This window comes from Myodes glareolus, chromosome 8 (genome assembly GCF_982192425.1).
Source record: "Myodes glareolus chromosome 8, mMyoGla1.1, whole genome shotgun sequence".
NCBI lineage: Eukaryota > Metazoa > Chordata > Mammalia > Rodentia > Cricetidae > Myodes > Myodes glareolus.
Genome location: NC_142033.1, coordinates 20,714,856 through 20,729,442, shown reverse-complemented (window position 1 = coordinate 20,729,442; position 14,587 = coordinate 20,714,856). Strand labels below are relative to the sequence as shown.

The 14,587-nt window shown below is 37.3% G+C and overlaps 1 pseudogene; it reads left to right on the top strand.

Moving 5' to 3' along the window:
* Nucleotides 1–12,548: 12,548 nt before the first annotated feature.
* Nucleotides 12,549–13,332, top strand: LOC146893797 (UDP-glucuronosyltransferase 2B17 pseudogene; annotated as a pseudogene).
* Nucleotides 13,333–14,587: the final 1,255 nt, after the last annotated feature.

Genomic DNA, 14,587 nt, shown 5'->3' with positions numbered 1-14,587 from the left:
GGAAAGCCCTGAGAAATGAGTGGGATTGAGCTGTATAATGTGAAACTCACAAACAATCAATAAAAAAATTGTGGAAAAATTTAAACAAAGAAGCAACCTTTATTCTTTTATAAAATATTAGTGTGAAAATAATTATAAAAGTAATGATTCATCCTGATATCCTTTCTTATATTCATACAAGTTGTATTTGCAGCTTGGTGTTGTGTAATTGCATATGTATGAGCAAGTTAGTTCAATAATTAAATTAAAACAATAACTGACAAAATTCATACATCTTATCATAATATATTACTGAGGATTGCCTTAAAGCAGGAAAGACAGACAATGTAAGAGAAGTTTAAGAAAAGAATGAGATTGTGTTGTAAATGATGGTAAAAGATGTAAATGTAGTCTTTTTCTTTTTGTTTTGCCTGTTAATTTTATTTTAATTTTTGTTTGTTTTTCTTATTTTTTTTCCTTTATTTTCCATACAAACCACAGTTTCCCCTCTTTACTGTCCTCCCATTCCCTTAATTCATTTCCTGACCACCCTCCATCTATGCTTCCTCCATTAAAAGGTTTAGGCCCTCCATGGGAGTCAGTATAGCACGGCCTATCAAATTAAGACAGGACCAAGATCCTTCCCCTCCATCAAAGCTGGACAAGGCACACCAACACAGGGAATTGGTTCCAAGGAGCCATCAGGGACAGGCCCACTATGAGGGACCCCACAAACAGACCAAGCTACACAACTGTCACCCAGAAGCACACTAGTTAGGATTATTTTCAGACATACTTCTTCCTCTCTTTCTATTCTCTCTCTCTCTCTCGTTCGTATTCTTCCTGTCTCTGTTTCTCTCTCTCTCTCTCTCTCTCTCTCTCTCTCTCTCTCTCTCTCTCTCTCTCTCTCTCTCGGCAGACATCCACAAATCACAGAGTAGAACATCAGTGTTTCAGTGGCTTCCTTTCTATTACCTCTTATATGTTCAGTATTGACTAATCAATATTGATAAAGACAGACCCTCTGTCCAGTTAGTGACTTCTAACAAGATCTTGACAGTTTGTGTCACCCAAAAGTTTAAGTTTAAGCTAGCTGAATGCCAAGGGCTGATTGTAGTCCTGTTCTGGTATTATTAGATGTACCCACCTGCTTACTTGTCTGATGTTTTAGGATTTAGTTTCCAACTTCCTGACCTATGCTAGAACTTTTGCATGTAGCCTGCTCGTTCATTTCCTGGCCATGCATATCTGAAATAATCACACAGAAACTATATTAGTTGCAATACTGTGACTAATAGCTTAAGTATATTTCTAGGTAGCTCTTATATATTAAATTAACTCATTTCTATTATTTTATATCCCAAATGATAATCATCATTTACAGTTAAGGTTCAGGTGTCTGTCTTTTTTGGTGTCTTCATCTCTCTGACTCTGCCTTATTTTCTTTTCTATGTCTGCTTGGAATTTGTGTCTTGCTCTATTCTTCCCTGTCATAGACCCAAGAAGCTTCTTTACTCATTAACCAATAAAAGAAACACATATGCAGAAGGACTTCCCACACCAAGAACTGGATTCTTTTTATTGATGTAAGTTTATGTACATGTAATTTTGTGGATTGTGTGAGTTTTTATTGTGTGCCATTTCTATTACTACTCTAAACAAATGATCAAGGGTGCTTTCCACATTTGAATTCAGAGTCAATCATACACATATCAGCTAGTATTTATTCATTATCAAAATAAGAAATTTAATTTTAAGACTTCCTCTTTTTTCTTGAGTATATGTAATGTCCTCTTTATATGTCTTGCTGAATGTTTTTCATTATTTACAACAAATAAAATTGGACCTAAAATTTCTAGTCTAGTCCTATACTTTGATTGGGACGTCTTTTGAGTCTAGCACTTGGTCCATTTTGAAAGGTGTACCATAAAAATTATAGACATTGGAAATGATTTTATTTTATGCAATTTACATATAAAAATAGTTCACTAAAATTTGGGGAATGTTCACAAAAGATCAATAGATTAGAAGTGACTCTAAAATAAAGAAATTTCTAATATGTAGGACTTCTCAGAGCCTCCAATATCGGATGGTCATATTCTCATTACTTGGGATTTGAATTATGAGTACAATAGTCGACCCCTGTACTGATGGCTACAAAAAACTTGCTAATTGAATTTAAGAACCACTCAAAAAGAGGGAAATCATGCCCAGTACTGAAAATCTAGCTAGCTATATAGAGTTGGTGACATCATAGATATTCAAGAAGAACTTATAATGAACTTTACTAAACCAACATACACAGGAAAGACTAGTGTTCACCTTTTATAAAAAAGAAACTAAATCACTATTTGCAACAAATGGAGACCATACAGAAAATCACAATCAATCAAAATACAGAGCACACATGATTGTCTGGTGTCCAGCTCCAACTGATTTATCTACAACACAGCACCTACTCCTAAGGCTCAGGAAGCACCATGGAAAGGCGACAAAAAAACAATGTAAGTCAGAGAAACAGAAAGTTTTCTATGCGATTCTTTATTCCAGATGTCAAGGAAGCAGCATGCATGAAGTCTCATCAACATGGCTGCCTAAAAATGACCTGAACAAGAAGTAAACCACTATACATATGAACACTAAAGTGAGAAATTGCATATGTCCCCAGTCTTAGGCAAAGTACTGGAGACAACTAAGAAATACTCTGAGTAGGAGGAATAATCTTCCCTAAGGAACAGTTCCTATATAGGTTATCAAAGTCCAATTGGGTTGACCTGAAATAATCCATATAAAAGTAACATTATATGGGATTGGCAGGTTGTATTTATATATTTAGGCAAATATATATTATATATGCATCTTTGTATTTATGTTGTTGTGTGTGCATGCATGTAGTTGTGCATGTGTATATATGAGTGTGTGTGTGTGTGTGTGTGTGTGTGTGAGAGAGAGAGAGAGAGAGAGAGAAAAAGAGAGAGGGAGGGAGAGAGAGATCAAAGCAAGGGTACAGAAAAGAAACTGATGGAAAGAAAAGAAAGGGGAAAGCATTTTAATTTCAAAAATTAAGATTAGAATGTAGCAGTGCTATTGCAGTAGGTTTATATGTTGCTGACGGCCAAATACTGTGGAGATTTGGAGACTCTGTTATAAAATGCAGGGATCGTGTCTGGGGAGGTGTTGAGTACTGCCTGGGAATCTAAGAGAAGTTCCATGGACTGCTATGGGCCATTTCAGAGTGACAAGTCCTCTGACTTTTAATTCTGAGAGCAAGTGTCACATGCCCTGTGGTTTGTGGAAGTGGCTGCCCTGAGACCGCAGTCTCACCTTGAAGCAGCTGTTCTGCTCACTAAAGGAAGTCTTAGAATAGATTGGGACAGTGAGATAATGTCTCCTGAGGCACTTGTTTAAAATAGACTAGGATGTCTTGCAAGCCCCCAGACCACCCTTGCTATGTTAAGCTGCTTTGTGTGCATAATCTAAATAAGTCCTTGGTTAACTCATGGTCTATAGTTCCTCTTTAAACTGTTGACTGAAGCAATTGTTTCCAAAGCGTATAAAAGGATTACTTAATAAACATACAGCATGCAGTTGCAAATGCTGTTTTTCCTGCACTGCATTCCCTGTGTCCTGGTTTGTTCGACACTCTTTCCCAGGGACCCTTGATGCTCTAGACGTCAACAAAATATGAGAATAGAAATTACCCAGTCTCTTTAAAATCAATATGACTACATCACAAGCCAAATTGCAAGACATGGTACTACAGAAGTTGGTGTTTTCCTTGCTAATGGAAACCTTGCTTGACCTGATCATTCCATTCTGTACTCCCAGTTTTACCCTTTGAATTGGAAGTATTTGTCATGTGGCATTGTTTAGGGGGACTTTGTAACCTGGCTCTGATTTTATACAGTTATCTACTCCTACTTCCTCTCTCTACCTGGAAGTTCCCTATACCTCCTGCCTAACTATTGGCCTTCCAGCTCTTTATTAAATAAATTACAACAATATATCTTCACACAATATATAACATTGCCTATGAACATCAAAAATACATGAATGGTAGGAAATACATTATATGCACTTGTACTTTTTAACAAGCTGTTTACCAAACTTAGGGGAGGGGGTTATAGTACCTTGTATGCTAGAAGAAATTAGCATATGTTTCATATATACACACCAAATAAATAATAGTAATGTCAAGTGCTTAGTTTCTGTAGGTACTACTTAATCCTAGCTTCATATTCTAACTTAAAGGGTTGATACAAGCTGCCACACAGGCTAGATAGGTTCTCTTATATACAATTTCAAGAGAACTCAAATTATGTTTTGAAGATTATTAGGAAGGTAGAGAAAAACACGGGTTCAAGAGAAGGCCCAAAGTTGAATAATCCTTTAGCAAGAGCTTTAAAACTGGCAGACAGTTGAGTATCAGAAAATACTTGGGTCTCTTCAGTGAGATGATGCAGTCACACCAGGCACAGGGCTATATCTACTCTTCAATATTTGAGAGCAGAAGTTTCTGCACTAACAACGTGTTAATATGTGACCAGTGCAGTGTGGAAAAGACAAAGGACAAGGGCACACTTAACATATGCTACGGGACATGGCTTGCTCTTTGGGTAGAGCATTGGGAATGGTTATAGTGTGCCCTGTTATGCATAAATATAATCAGGCTTGTGTGGGAACTCTTTCAGTCAATAGATTTTACTATTTTATTTCCATCTGAAACTGCTCTTTGGATCTGAGCAATGAGGAGAACAGGGGGATTGTTGACCAATTTTGGGTCTTGTTGGTTTAGGTCTTGAAGGTGCTATGTACCCTTGGAATGTCCATTTAAGGATGACACTCTAATTCAGAGTAAAGAAAAAAGTAAACTTTATCTGACTGTAACTACGCCTATCAACAACATTAAAAATTCCTTTACCACAGCGGTGGTACATGCCTTTAATTCCAGCACCCAGAGGCAGAGGCAGAGGTTAATCTCTGTGCATTCAATTCCAGCCTCATTCTATAGAGTGAGTTCCAGGCCAGGCTCCAAAGATACACAGAAACAGTGTCTCAAAAACAAAACAAAACAAAAATTCCTTTTTAAGACATAGTTTATCTTTTTGCTTTCTATATCAATTGTGGATTCTACTACACATACATTTTCCAAGTTATTTGCAATGTTACCTTCACCATTTTGTGACTTTAAAAGCCAAAGATGAAGCTGAAAGTAGTTGCCTATTCAAATTAGCCCAGCACTTAGTTGATATAAGCAGGAAGATCAGAATTTTAAAGTCAGGATGTCTACATAGCTAGAGGAACAGGAGAAGATGGGTTCAAGACAAGGTTCAACATTTTATCATCCTTCAGGCAAAAAACTTAACACTGGCTGACAGATATCAGAGTCCCATGGGGTCCTCAATAAGATGATTCAGTTTCATCAAGTGAGAGAGATGTCTTCTCCTAAAATGCTATAAGGGTTCTGTTATTAATTTCGAAGGTGTACATAGGACATTGTCTCAAAAGAAGGAAGAGGAAGGGGAAAGAAGAAGGTGGAAACAGAAGAAAAGAAGGCCCATTATCAGTTTGAACAGAGTTTGATATTCCAAATATGAGAATAATTTGCTTGAGGGACAGTTTTAGTACCTCTATTATTTTCTTAGTTACTGTAGGGAATGTCTCTCATAAATTTGAGAACATGTCTCTGAATATTAATAAATTTAAAGAAATTCCTTGTTTTAAACATTTGAGTAGTTTATTTTCCACCCTTAAATGACAGTTACCTTCTAACATTTTATATCTTTTATGTATTTGTCCTCATTCTATAATCCTTTATTATCACAAGACTGATATCAGATATAATCCTTTAAAAAGTAGATTTTTTTGTGGCTGTTTCTAATGGGCCAATATTCGATATGTTAGTGTATTCATATAATCATATGTCATTTTATGTCGGTGTTTTAATACTGTGGTCAACAAATTTTTCTATACTAAAACAAATCTGGGATTTTTCTGTTTCAATAAAATGTTAGAGTATATAAAATCAGGCTTGTGGAATTGAAAACTTGAGTTCACTGCACAACTTGAAGGCAGCTTGACAGGTTGGAAAATATATCTACAAAGGAGTTCAGTTGTCCTAAAACTCTTCCCAACAGCTCGGACCATCTCTTCCTCTTCCAGGTTTTCATCTTGTAAGAGAGTATACTGCAGCAATACTTACTGCTTATATACATTATAGAGGGTCAAGTGCAACTAGTTGGTCTCAGGGCATTCCTCAAATTTTTTTGAGTTGTTTACTTTCTAGAAGCTGTATTACAGGACAGAATTTTTCAGTATCACTCAGAACATCCTGAATCTTAGAGTGTTTTCCTGTAGGGTGGAAAAATTTTCTTCTCTTAAGACATTCTATATCTCAAGGCACGTTCCTAAAAAAAAATGGATGATTTGATCTCAGAGAAAATTGGCACAGAAAGGAATCAGAACTATCTTTCATTAAAACAAGATGACAAGTGAAAGTAGGCACAAATGGTCAGGGAAAAAAATCAGGAAGATGAGCCTGACAGAGGCTCATCCCTGGAAGTCTATATTCTTCTGATAAATAACACATGTCTATTATCAAATACTCACTTTATTCTCAAAGAGCATCCAATGTCTGCAGAACCCAAAGCATGGAGGAGTGTGTCAAAAACAGACTTGCCAAAGAAAAAATTTAAAGCATTTCCTCTCACAAATTTCACAAATATAATTTGTGGATTTAAAATAAATAAACATTATAATGCAAATTATACTCTGTTAGATTGGTTTTTAAACTTTTATTATCTGTCTAAATAACCACTGTTTGGAGCTTTGTACTGATAATATTTGCTGTTCCTTGTATATTGTCAACTACCAAAATAGGGAGATGGTTTATTGCACAAGAATGAAGTCGCCTTTGGGCTCAGGGTGCTTCTGGTAAGAACTCAATGGCTGTTGAAAGATCTAGAAAAAAAAGAAGCTGATTCACCCAGGAGGTCTAGAAGACTGGAAATAATCAAACTGAGGGCTGAAATCAACAAAATAGAAACAGAGAAAACAATCCAAAGAATCAATGAATCAAAAAGCTGGTTCTTGGAGAAAATCAACAAGATTGACAAACCCCTATTCAAACTAATCAAACGGCAGAGAGAGAACATGCAAATTAATAGGATCAGAAATGAAAAGGGGGACATAACCACAGACACAGAGGAAATTCAGAGAATCATTAGATCTTACTACGAAAGTTTATATGCCACAAAGTTGGAAAATGTAAAAGAAATGGACATTTTTTTAGATAAGTACCATATACCAAAGTTGAACCAAGAACAGGTGAACAATCTAAATAGACCTGTTAGTCGCGAAGAATTAGAAGCTGTTATCAAAAATCTCCCTACCAAAAAAAGCCCAGGACCAGATGGTTTCAATGCAGAGTTCTACCAGAACTTCCAGGAAGAGCTAATACCTATACTCCTTAATGCATTCCATAATATAGAAACAGAAGAGTCATTGCCAAACTCCTTTTATGAAGCTACAGTTACCCTAATACCAAAACCACACAAAGACACAACCAGGAAAGAGAATTACAGGCCAATCTCACTCATGAACATCGACGCGAAAATTCTCAATAAAATACTGGCAAACCGAATCCAAGAACACATTAGAAAAATTATACATTATGATCAAGTAGGCTTCGTCCCAGAGATGCAGGGATGGTTCAACATACGCAAATCTATCAATGTAATCCATTATATAAATAAACTGAAAGAAAAAAACCATATGATCATTTCATTGGATGCTGAAAAAGCATTTGACAAAATTCAACACCCATTTATGATAAAGGTGTTGGAGAGACTGGGGATACAAGGATCATACCTAAATATAAGAAAAGCAATATACAGCAAGCCGACAGCTAACATCAAATTGAATGGAGAGAAACTCAAAGCCTTTCCACTAAAATCAGGAACACGACAAGGCTGTCCACTCTCTCCATACCTCTTCAATATAGTGCTTGAAGTTCTAGCAATAGCAATAAGACAACATAAGGAGATCAAGGGGATTCGAATTGGAAAGGAAGAAGTTAAACTTTCGTTATTTGCTGACGATATGATAGTGTACATAAGTGACCCCAAAAACTCTACCAAAGAACTCGTGCAGCTGATAAACACCTTTAGTAATGTGGCAGGATACAAGATCAACTCCAAAAAATCGGTAGCCCTCCTATACACAAAGGATAAAGAAGCAGAGAGGGAAATCAGAGAAACATCACCTTTCATGATAGCCACAAATAGCATAAAATATCTTGGGGTAACTCTAACCAAGGAAGTGAAAGACCTATTTGACAAGAACTTTAAGTCTTTGAAGAAAGAAATTGAGGAGGATACCAGAAAATGGAAAGACCTCCCCTGCTCTTGGATTGGGAGAATCAACATAGTAAAAATGGCAATTCTACCAAAAGCAATCTATAGATTCAATGCAATCCCCATCAAAATCCCATCAAACTTCTTCACCGAACTTGAGAGAACAATAATCAAGTTTATATGGAAAAACAAAAAACCCAGGATAGCCAAAACAATCTTATACAATAAAAGAACTTCAGGAGGCATTACCATCCCTGACTTCAAACTCTATTACAGAGCTACAGTATTGAAAACAGCTTGGTATTGGCATAAGAACAGAGAAGTCGACCTCTGGAATCGAATAGAAGACCCGGATATTAACCCACATACCTATGAGCACCTAATTTTTGACAAGGGAGCTAAAGGTATACAATGGAAGAAGGAAAGCATCTTTAACAAATGGTGCTGGCATAACTGGATGTCAACCTGTAGAAGGATGAAAGTAGATCCATACCTATCACCATGCACAAAAATCAGGTCCAAATGGATTAAAGACATCAACATTAATCCGTCCACTTTGAACCTGATAGAAGAGAAAGTGGGAAGTAGTATACAAGATATAGGCACAGGAGGCCTCTTCCTAAGTAGGACCCCAGTAGCACAGACAATAAGAGAAACAATGAATAAATGGGATCTACTGAAACTGAGAAGCTTCTGTAAAGCAAAGGACACTGTCAGTAAGACAAAAAGGCTGCCTTCTGACTGGGAGAAAATCTTCACCAACCCCTCATCAGACAAAGGTCTGATCTCCAAAATATACAAAGAACTCAAGAAACTAGACACTAAAACTCTAATTAATCCAATTAAAAAATGGGGTACTGAACTGAACAGAGAATTCACAACAGATGAACTTCGAATGGCCAGAAGACACTTAAGGTCATGCTCAACCTCCTTAGCGATCAGGGAAATGCAAATCAAAACCACGTTGAGATACCATCTTACACCTGTCAGAACAGCTAAAGTCAAAAACACCAATGATAGCCTATGCTGGAGAGGATGTGGGGGGAGGGGAACACTCATCCATTGTTGGTGGGAATGCAAACTTGTGCAGCCACTGTGGAAATCAGTGTGGCGGTTTCTCAGGAAACTGGGAGTCAACCTCCCTCAGGACCCAGCAATTCCACTCTTGGGAATATACCCTAGAGCTTCCCGAACATACTACAAAAGCATTTGTTCAACTATGTTCATAGCAGCGCTATTTGTAATAGCCAGAACCTGGAAACAGCCTAGGTGCCCCTCAGTAGATGAATGGTTAAAAAAGGTGTGGAACATATACACATTAGAGTTTTACTCAGCGGTAAAAAACAATGACATCTTGAATTTTGCATGCAAATGGATGGAAATAGAAAACGCTTTATTGAGTGAGGTAAGCCAGACCCAAAAAGAGGAACAAGGTATGTATTCACTCATAAGTGGATTCTAACCATAATTAAAGGTTTTGAGCCTATTATTCATGATCCTAGAGAAGCTAAATAAGAAGATGAACCTGATGAAGATTATTTAGCTACCTGCCGAGAGGTAGGAATTAGTCAAGAGTCCCAGGTAACCTCGGGTGCATGGGGGGGTGGGTGGGAGGGGCGTTGGAAGGGGAGAGGGTTAGGGAGGAGGGAGGAGGGGAGGAATGGAGAAAGCTAGGTTGACCGGGATGGGGGGGTGGAAGGAAGGTTGAATATGGGATCAGGGAAGAATATATTTCAACTAAGGGAGTCATTTTAGGGTTTTCAGGAGACTTAATTATATATGGGATCCCAGGTCCAAGGAGAGATCCCCAGATTGTTCTCTGGACAGAGGAGAGGGTGCCTGAACCGGCCTTGGCCCATAACCATACTGATGAATGTTTTGCTTATCACCATAGATCCTTCATCTGGCGATGGATGGCGATACAGTCGGAGACCCACATTGGAGCACCAGACTCAGCCCCCCAACGTCCAAATGTGGAGCAGAAGGAGGAAGAAAATGAAAAAAGGAAATAATGTCTGCGAGGGATGCTATCACCCACTGATACCAGGGGACGGATCTAATGAGAGTTTACCAAGGCCAGCTGGACTGCGACTGAACGAGGACGTGATCCAACCAGTTTCTCTGAATGTGGCCGGATTCTCTGAATGTGGCTGACCCGGAGTCTTTCTGAAAAGCCATTGACAATGACACTGGGACATGTTTCCTCTGCATATACTGGATTGTGGGGATCCAGTCTGCTTGGATACTCACCTTCCTGGACCTGGAGGGAGGGGGGAGGAACTTGAACTTCCCACAGGGCAGGAAACCCTGACTGCCTTTAGGGACAAAGAGGGAGGAGGAGAGGGAGAAGGGGAGTGGGAGGGTGTTGGGAAGTGGGGCGTAAATGGAAACTTTTATAATTTAATAAAATTACTTTAAAAAAAAACAAAAACAAAAAAAAACAAAAAAAACAAAAAACAAAAAACAAAAAAAAAAGAACTCAATGGCTGTAACAGTTATTTGAAGGTGAATTCATTTTTTATCAATGAGTAGTCCAACTGTTCTCTGGGGGATGTGAATTCATGAAAATATTAACATTTTGTTTCTCGTGTTTAGGGAGTGTTTCTGAGAATGAACTGTTCAACCCGAGGATTTACATGAGAGTGAGATTCATCTGCTTTTGTCAGCACCAATCTACTTCAAAGATTATGATGGACATCGAAGACGTTCCTTATGGAGTTGGTCGGTCTTGCCATTTGAGCAAGAAATTGCTCTTGACTTGTCTGCTTGATGTTATGTTGTACATGCAGGACCCACAGAGAAATGACTGCTGAAGTTTCCTAATTAAGGTGAGACATTGCTTCCAGAGTCCTGCTTCATGAAATCGTCTGCCAGACATTCTGCAGGAAACATAAGAAAGTGACTGACAAATTGCCAATATAGGTGAAACTGTCTCTGGAATTTCCTGAGTCCTGAAAAAATCTGCCAGATATTATGGGCCTGTAGGCTAAAGATGGGTGTTCCAGAGATGCCTAAGAACTTTGGGTGACTGTCAGTGAGACATCTCTGTTACTTCTGGAGTTTTATAAGTTGCTTACAATGCACTTCCTGTTAACTTAGGTAATATGATATCCTTCTTCAGTCTTTGATGGAGTTAAAGAGTAAACAGTTATAATTATAGTTTTCTTTAATTATGATGAAATATAAAGTAGATGTAAATATTGTAACTGTAATTCTTGCTTGCTACCTGTTTTATTATATGCAATTTTACTAGGTTAAAGTTAAAACCTTCCTTTGTGTTTAAGCAGAAAAGGGGAAATGGTCCTTCTGTATATGTGTTGCGTTTATTGGTTAATGAACAAAGAAGTTGTTTTCGGCCAATGACTTAACAAGATATAGCCAGGATGAAAGAGATATATAGAGGAAGAAGGCAGAAACAGAGAGAAGCCATGTAACCTTTGCTGGGGACAGATGTACAGGGACCTTGCCAGTAACCCAGAGCCATGTGGCAAAACACAGATTAATAAAAGCTGGTTAATGAAAGATAAAAAAGCTAGGTGGCAATATGCTTAAGTTATTGGTCAAGCAGTGCTTTAAATAATACAGTTTCTGAGTGATTGTTTTGGGTGTCTGGGCGGCCAGCCTGAAAACAAACAAGCATCCTCCTACAAAAAACCTATTTTGTTCAAATAGGTTCAAATGAGTAAGACTACCTGAGTGCTTCATAAGAGTGTAAGAGTTTCAAGAGAGTCCAAACGAATCAGATTCGCATTTGTGACAGCCACGTAGCGTAAGTAATGGGTGGAAGGGTCTGCTTTTCTGCTTGTTAGGACCTCTCTGGGCAAAGACCCTCATACCAGGCTTTCTGAAAATTTTCTTGTTGTTGAGGGTATTGTATTGCTTCATCAATCTGCAGATAAGTAAGGACAAACTTCAAATTCCAGACTAACCTTACTCTAACCAATATTCTGCTATTATTCAAATATCTTACAAGCAGAGGAGTTATGCAAACAGGTTATTGACTCCTGAATTTGCTTCATTACAAAACATGTGACATTAAACACTGACAAGAAAATATTAATAATTAATATTAGCTTTTACTATCTACATTAAGCTCAGAAGTTCAATGTGATCATGTAATAAGTTTTTTTTTTATTGACTCGGGTTATACTTTAAATCATGGATTTTTATTCTTAGATATAAGGCTAAGCAGTGGCAGAATGGAAAACACTGTGACAGAAGACGTTGATTTTGCAGGATGCCTGTGAAGTGGATGTCTGTTCTGCTGCTACTGCAGATGAGTTGCTACTTCAGATCTGGGAACTGTGGGAAGGTGTTGGTATGGCCAATGGAATACAATCCCTGGATGAATCTAAAGACAATACTGGATGAACTTGTACAGAGGGGTCATGAAGTAACAGTTCTGAGACCTTCAGCTTCCATCTTTCTTGATCCCCAAAAATCATCTGGTCTGAAGTTTGAGACTTTTCCTACGTCTATCAGTAAAGATGATCTGGACAAGGTTTATAAAACGCTTGCAGATGTATGGACTTATAAGATACCAAGAGATATGTGTTTATCATTCTCTCCTTTGTTAAAAACCATGTTTGAGGAATATTCTAATAGCTATCTAAGGCTTTGCAAAGACACAGTTTCAAACAACCAACTTATGACAAAACTACAGAGATCCAAGTTTGATGTCCTTTTCTCAGATGCCATTGCTCCCTGTGGGGAGTTGATAGCTGAACTTCTCCAGATCCCTTTTCTGTACAGTCTTCGCTTCTCTCCTGGCTATACAATGGAAAAGTACAGTGGAAGTTGTCTAATCCCTCCCTCTTACGTACCTATAATTTTGTCAGGACTAGGTGGTCAAATGACATTCATGGAGAGGGTAAAAGATATGATGTGTATGCTGTATTTTGAATTTTGGTTCCAGACATTTAATGAGAAGAAATGGGATCAATTTTACAATGAAACTTTGGGTAAGTTATAATTCTTATTAGTAGCTCTGTGTCCTTGAGTTGCAAGGTGAACTTATCGTTTATAGGTGATCAATTGTAATATGATATTAGCTACCAAAATCACTGTAAAAGCTCATATTATTGATCAAAGAGAAGCAGGTATCAGTCCTGATACAGGACATTCTGGTGAGCTATACACCCAGCAAGAAATATCATTAGACTTTTCATAAGTGATCTTCTACTCATTTTACTATAATTATTAATCTATTTTATAAGTCACTAGCTAGTTAAATAAATTATGATTAATTTAGATTGAAATATAAAATATTTTACAGTTTCAATATGTATATAACGTTGAAGAAATTTTTTTCTCTTGCATAGGAAACTGTCTTAATTTAAAATTAAATATGTGGTTTCTAAAAACAACCAAAACGTTAAGAGTGTTTTCTGTTCATTTTGTGTATCTGGGTTCTGTTCTTTGTACTCATGCAGGTCCAGTGACTCAAAATTGCCTGTAACTTCAGCTTCTTGGGACCTGCTGCCCTTTTATGGTATCTGGAGGCACCTGAATAAATTTACCATACACAGACACACTTACACACATATAAAAATATGAATTATAGGATATATTCTCTGTATTTCCTATAGAACTTCCTTACTCTTGGATGATACTATACTACTCCACAGGCTTACAAATGGTACTGGAGATTCTACCAATACCATATTCCTTTATTGCTACTTACCTAGTATCTGTTGTTTAAACATTACAGAAGCATGGATATGTATGTACCCGGTCTGTATTCTTTTGCAGTTATTTTTTATCTCCTCTCCCTCTCAAAAAATATGTCATAATTAAGGCTGTCCAATATTTCTATTCTCATAATATCTAAAAATATTGTGATTGTTGGTATAGGATAAGTACTATTAAAATTCTTAATATGAAACAAAGTTAGACGCACTAAACAAAAATTGAGCTATTCATAAACTTCACAGCTCCTTTAGCAAAACAAGGAAGAAGGACTAGATACACACTACAAGGATTCTGGGGAAGTCTGGCCATGGTACACAGCGCGATGTGACTTTTGGACCTGGAATGTGTGTTTATATTTGCACTGTTCCTCTTGAAGATGTAGAGAGGATTAAAGTGTGTGATCTTTCATATAGTGGCCTAGTGGTTATTTCAATTATTATTTCAAATAACTTTAGAAACAAAAGGTAATTCTATGTTTGCTTTAAATATAAACTCAAGCTGACATTTATGAATATTATGTGAGGAACAAATCAATTACACATGCAAATTGTGTTACATATGAA